Here is a 6,432-nt window from a genome sequence, read left to right as displayed (position 1 = left end):
ACCGCCGGAGGGGAGGAGGTGCTGCCAGCGGTGGTGGCGGAGGTAGCGGGGCCAGCGGGGGCAGTGGGGGCAGCGGGGGTCGGGGCACTGGCCAGCTCAACCGCTTCGTGCAACTCTCCGGGCGGCCGCACCTGCCAGGTGAGTTGCGGCGCAGGGCACTGACAGCTGCCGGCGCGGCAGGCAGGAAGGTGACTGCTGCCTTTCCTCTCCTCCTTGGCTTTCTTTTCCTTGGGAGGAGGAAAAGCAGGCCCCACGCTTAGCAGAAAGACTGGGGATCAGAGAAAAGGGAAGGTGTGTGTGAGGTCAGGGAGGAAACAGGAGCGCCACGAAGAAAAGTATTCTTGCTCTGTTGTGGAAAGCTCAGTGCTGAGAGTTGTGCTTTTCAAAGGAGAGACGCCGCTGTCTCTTTGACATTCCCAAATGTTTCGCTTACTGGGTCCCTAAATCTCTTTTCCTTCTGCAGTTTGATCTTGTAAAAGAAAGACATCGACACCTTCCTACGGGAAATTGTTTCAAAAAGGATGCCAAATTAAGGAGAGAATAGGGAAGCGCATTCCAAGGAGTGATTTTGTGAAAACCACTCGAGTGTGTAAGAGTTAGGCATTCTGAAACAGAAGAAAGGGTGTGGGGGGGGGTGTTGGTTGGGAAGTGTATGGGAAAGAGAACCAAGAGGATTAGGGAAAACTAGTTGAATTACTAATATTTTGGAATGTCCAGAGACAGAATGGATAATGATGTCTAGGTTTTAAGGGGAGAAAAACGAAGATAAAGCATATTCTCCGTGAAAAAATTGTGCTGTGTCTACCATATAAAAGAAAACGAAAATGGGGAAAATGTACCCAATACAATCCTATCCTTGAGTTCAAAAGCCTTAAAAACAAAACCAAATCAAGTCGATATGTGTGTGTAGACAATTTTAAATAAGTACTTTTGTGTGTCATAGAAGGGAGGTAGGGAATTAAATAATGCACAGCATATCAAATATTATTCATATATTGGACAAGCTTGTTTTTACTAAGGAGGTCTATCAGGAATGATGTGTTAATCATTCACCATCCATGTTTTCTGTTAATAATGTTGAAGTTGATTCTATCAGTGATATATTTGTTTAGCTGATGAGTTTTGAGAACAATGACGAATTGTTTTTTTGACCCATGTTTATGCATATGATGATGTCTTGTACTTTTAGGTAGTTAAAGATATTATTTGATTCATTTGAAAATAACAAAGGGAATTTAGCAAATTCAGTGAGACAGTTGCTTTCAGTTTGTGATGAGGTTATTGATGTATGCTAGGAATACTTAATCTATTTATGTGCACTGTTAAAATTAAACTGAAGCATTTTTAAGTAGTCAAATATGTAATATACTAATAGTTGGGTTTGAGAGGATAGTACCAGACCAGGCATTCTGGAAATACTGTTTGTGATCTTTAATATGAAAAAGAAGGAAAAATCTTTTTCCTTTCCCCAAATTAATAACAAAAACTTAGATTCTAGTGTACTGACAGCTTAGAATATAAATCTCTTAGCAAGAATTATCACCAGTTTGCCCTCGAGTACCCCAATTTTTAGGTCTTTGATCATAGATTAATTATTATACCGTGTGCTCCATGAGGCATTTTTCAAGCTCCTAGAACCTGTGTGGTGCACTTCCCCACTGCTACCACCTGATGGCAGTCGAAGCCATGATTTCTGGCGAGGGCCTTAGGTGCAGAGTTATTTCTGCATTCCCTGAGCACACAAGGCCAAGAACAACCATTTGTCCAGAGGTAAAGATAGACGTGTCTAAACTGTAAGAATTCATGAAGTGGGTCATCAGTCTTTTTTTTCTACTTCCTTTTCCTCATGACTAACAAACACTTTGTTCCTTCTTCCTCACGTAGGCATTCTTTTTTCATCACTCTAAAAATTGGAAAACATCTGATATCTTAATATATATATTGAAATTCCTTCATAGCAATTCTTTATTCTCCCAGGTATGGCTTTCTAAGCACCGTCTCCCCCTTTTTCTCTCCTGTATTTTGAGAGGTTTAAAAAGATTTTAGATGATGAGGAGGAAATAGGAATGTGTAGGCCTGTTTTAATGGCTGACCCTGCAGGTAAAACCTTTTTTAAAAAAATGTACCATGGCTAACTTTCTTTGTCCTTTGACCTCTAATCTCATTTTCCATTTTTCATCCTTGTTTACCAAGACTTCCAGCTATGAATACTCAGAATCTTTTTTTATTTTTTACATCTCTGCCCTCCGTTCAGCCCCCCAGTGAAACAAAACATGGTCTCTGGGAGTGTTCTCTGTCTCTTTCAATGACAGCATTATCTTTGTCCATCTAGTTACACAAACCTGACATTTGTGCTTCCTCAACATTTTTCTCTCCTTTGTGCTATAGGTGTAATCAATCACCAAGTCCTGTTTATTTTACTTCTGGTTCCATCCTGCCGTGATCCCTCACTTAGATCTGCTGCAGTAGCTTTCTAAGCAGTATTTCTGCTTCTACTGTTGTCCTCCGATTTGTATAGCACACTAATCTTTTTGCAAGCACAGCTCCATTCTCATCCTGCTTACAGTGCTCGACTGGTTTTCCATTGCTCTTAGTGTAAGATAAAAATCCTTAACATGACCTAAAAGGGACCGCGTGATCTGGTGCCTCTCTAACTCCTCAGTTAGTCCTGTGTTATGTTTTCTTGTTCTTTGGTCTTTTCTGACCTCCTTGGACATATGACATGTCGTGCTCCTTCCTTCCCAGGCTCATTACACATGCTCTTCCATCAGCCAAGCCCCTCTCACTCCTCATTTCGTTCATTTATTTTAACTTCTTTTCCATTGCATTTCAGCTTGGTTACAGTTCAGGGAATCCTTCCTTGCCCCTGCTGACTTACTCTGTTCTCCCTGTACACACTCATGGCATTATGTGACTATTTGTATGTGATTCCTTGATGTGCACGATTTGATATTCCTGAGATAAATATATACAGCATATAATATATGTATAGTATATGAGTATACAGACACCATACATATACATATATATTCTAAAATTTTAAATACATTAGTATTATGCATACGACATTAGTGTCTAGAGTGTTTGATTAATGCGGTTCAATCCCCTTTTACCCCACTCACTCTACTTCAGACAAATAAGTAAAATCAATTATTAAACATATAAAGTAGTGGACTAGGTTCTGCGTTCATTGTGACAGCACAAATGATATTTTGTGAAACTTTGTGAAACAGCTTGCTTTCTGTTTTCTGAAATATAGTAGTGATTATGTGTTTGCGTAGTAGGCCAAGAAATTCACAGATAGCTTCTCACTCCTGATTTTTTTACTAACTCATAATCTTTATACGGTCACTAAAGAACAGGGAACTGTTCTTTTTGTAGAATAAGTACACAGAAATAGAGCTCAGAAGCAAGGGAGTGGTGGAGGTAAGGAATTAAAGATACTGTTGTGATTTAACTGTGTGATTGGTAAATACCACGTATTAGCTGGGAAAACAGTTAAACATGTTTGCTAATGTTGGAACTGAAAAATTGACTTAAGAAAGAGGAGGAAAAATGAGACAATTAGTAAAGCTTGGTAAAAGTAATACTGAGTCTTAATTTTAAAAATTTAAATAAATAATATGTGTAAAATCCAAATGGTACTGAAGGAACATATGGTAAAAGGCAAGTTTTTCTTCTACCTTTGATCCCAACTAATTGGCTTCCTTCCCTAGAAGAAACCAATGATAAATTTCTTGTGTATTTTTTTCAGGGATGTAAGGGTGTGGGAGTTGGAGATGGTAGTGTTCTTTTGTTTGGGTAGGAATTTAAAATGTTTACAGTCTTGCTAATACGAACAGTGATACAATGAATATCCCTATACTTATATAATTTGCATGTGAGAGTGAGTCTGTCTTTAGGATAAATTCCTAGAAGTACAGTTTCTGTGTCAGAGGACATATATATGATTTAAACTTTGACAGATACTGTCAAACTGGTTTGTCGGTGTTAATGATGCTATCTTCCTCGTTCCCTTGGTAACAGAGAGGGTTATTAAACTCTGTTTAAATGGTCAGTTTAATAGGAATGTATTTCTTTTCTTTTCTTTTTTTGCAGTTTTTGGCCGGGGCTGGGTTTGAACCTGCCACCCCCGGCATATGGGGCCGGTGCCCTATTTTTTTGAGCCACAGGCGCCACCCAGGAATGTATTTCTTAAGCATCTTTTCAGTAGGTATGAGAGCCGTGTTTGTTTCCTTTATGTTTTTATTCATTTTTCTTAAGTAATTAACTAATTAATTATTCTAGAGGTGAGAGTGTCAGTATGTTTCCCAAGCTGGTCTTGAACTCTTACGCTTAAGAAGAGCCTCTTGTCTCAGCATCCCGAGAATCCGGGACTGCAGGCATGTGCCTCCGTACTGGCTTGTTTATTTTTCTTTTGGGATGATTAGTATTGTTTATAGGCACTTTGTGTTTTAATGAAATTAGTTTTTATCCTTTGACATGTTACAGATATTTTCTACAATTTTTCCTTTGTCTTTTGACCTTGTTTGTGATATATTTTTCTGACAGAAGTTAAAAAGTGTTCTGTAGTTAAATTTATCAGTCTTTTAGAGCCTAGGTTTTGTGTCATGAGAAAGGCCTTCATTTCAATATTATTTCTAATTAAATTTGTCTGTTTTACCTCGTATTTTTATATGTTTATTTATTTATTTATTTATTTTTTATTAAATCATAGCTGTGTGCATTAATGCAATCGTGGGGTCCAACGTGCTGGTTTTATATACAATTTGAAATGTTTTCATCAAACTGGTTAACAGAGCCTTCACGGCATTTTCTTATTTATTGTGTTAATATATGTTTACTTTTTAAGTAAATGCATTTATCCATACAAAATATAAATTGAGTAAAGTACTGAGGAAGGAATCCAGCTTTACTTCTCCAGTGGTTATCCAGGTACCACAGTATCCTTTATTCATTAGTCCAACTTTCCTCTACTGATTTGAAATGTTGTCTATGGGGTACTTAATTCCTACATAGAATTTGGGGTTATTACTGGACTTTTTATTGTTTCGTGGGTCAGATTACCTATTTAGATCTAACGACCCCTTCTTTGGTTACTGTCTTCCCTCATTCAGCTTTTCAGTTTCCCTGGGAAGTGTCCCTTGTTATTTTTCCACAAAATTTTTTTTTTTTGAGACAGAGTTTTTCTTTGTCACTGCCGGTTGAGTGCCCTGGATCACAGCTCACAGCACTTCAAACTCTTGGACTCAAGAGATTTTGTTGCCTCAGCCTCCCAAGTAACTGGGACTCCAGGCGCCTGCTACAATGCCCGGCTATTTTTAGAGACCGGGGTCTCACTCTGGCTCTGGCTGATCTTGAATACGTGAGCTCAGGCAATCCATCCGCCTTGGCCTCCTGAAGTGCTAGGATTACAGGCGTGGGCCAGCACACCCAGCCTCACAAAACCTAGAATTGGCTAATCAAGCTTCCCTCCTTCATCTTATTGGTATTTTTTATTGGTACTGCATTATATCTGTACATTGATCAGTGATGATTAACATCTTTTTGAGGTTCAAGAATGGGGCTTAATTCATTTCTTCTGTTTAAGAATAGGATATATATTTATTTGTTGCCATTCAAGTCTTCCTTTGCATCTCTTGTTTTTCGTTTTTTTCTTTTATTTCTTTTTTTTTTTGAGACAGAGTCTCAAGCTGTTGCCCTGGGTAGAATGCCATGATGTCATAGTTCGTAGCAACCTCCACCTTTTGGGCTCAAGCGATCCTCTTGCCTCAGGTTTTCTATTTTTATTTTTGGTAGAGACAGGGGTCTTGCTTTTGCTCAGGCTGGTCTGGTACTTGTGAGTTCAAGCAGTCCACCTGCTTCAGCCTCCCAGAGTGCTGGGATTACAGGTGTGGGCCACTGTGTCTGGCCTGCTTCTCTCATTAACATTATAAAATTTTCTTTTTCTTATAAGTCTTTCACATTTCTTGTTATGTTTATTCCATGGTGTTTTATCCTTTTTGTTGCTGTCATAAATGGGGTTTCTACTATTTTATCTGGTTATTTGAATGTGGAAATACTATTCATTTTTTAATACTAATGTTGTACCTAGCCACCTTTGGAATTCTCAAGTTATCTGTAATAGTTTCCAAATTATTTTTCCAGGGAATAAAAGTTGCAACTAAATAATATAATTACCAAATAATAATAATTTTATCTATTTTCCATTTTCTTTTTCTTTTTCTGAGACATAATTTATTTTATTGCCCCTGGTAGAATGCTGTGGTGTCATAGCTCACAGCAGCCTTAGACTCTCGGACTCAAGAGATCCTCTTGCCTCAGCCTCCCAAGTAGCTGGGACTATAGGCGTCTCCCACAACACCCAGCTATTTTTTTAGAGATGGTGTCTTGGTCTGGCTTAGGCTGTTCTCGAACTCATGAGGTCAGGTA

The 6,432-nt window shown here is 38.5% G+C and overlaps 1 protein-coding gene across 1 annotated transcript in view; it reads left to right on the top strand.

Annotated features, from left to right (window-relative positions):
• Positions 1–6: 6 nt before the first annotated feature.
• KLHDC10 (kelch domain containing 10) overlaps positions 7–6,432 on the top strand; it is a 68,496-nt gene continuing 62,070 nt past the window's right edge. Inside the window, exon 1 of the mRNA XM_003803323.3 lies at positions 7–138. The gene's annotated coding sequence lies outside the window, so the exon portion shown is untranslated. The remainder of the gene's footprint in view (positions 139–6,432) is intronic.

Source organism: Otolemur garnettii, unplaced genomic scaffold (genome assembly GCF_000181295.1).
Source record: "Otolemur garnettii isolate 467f Iridium unplaced genomic scaffold, OtoGar3 scaffold00293, whole genome shotgun sequence".
NCBI lineage: Eukaryota > Metazoa > Chordata > Mammalia > Primates > Galagidae > Otolemur > Otolemur garnettii.
This window is presented reverse-complemented; position numbering and strand designations above follow the sequence as displayed.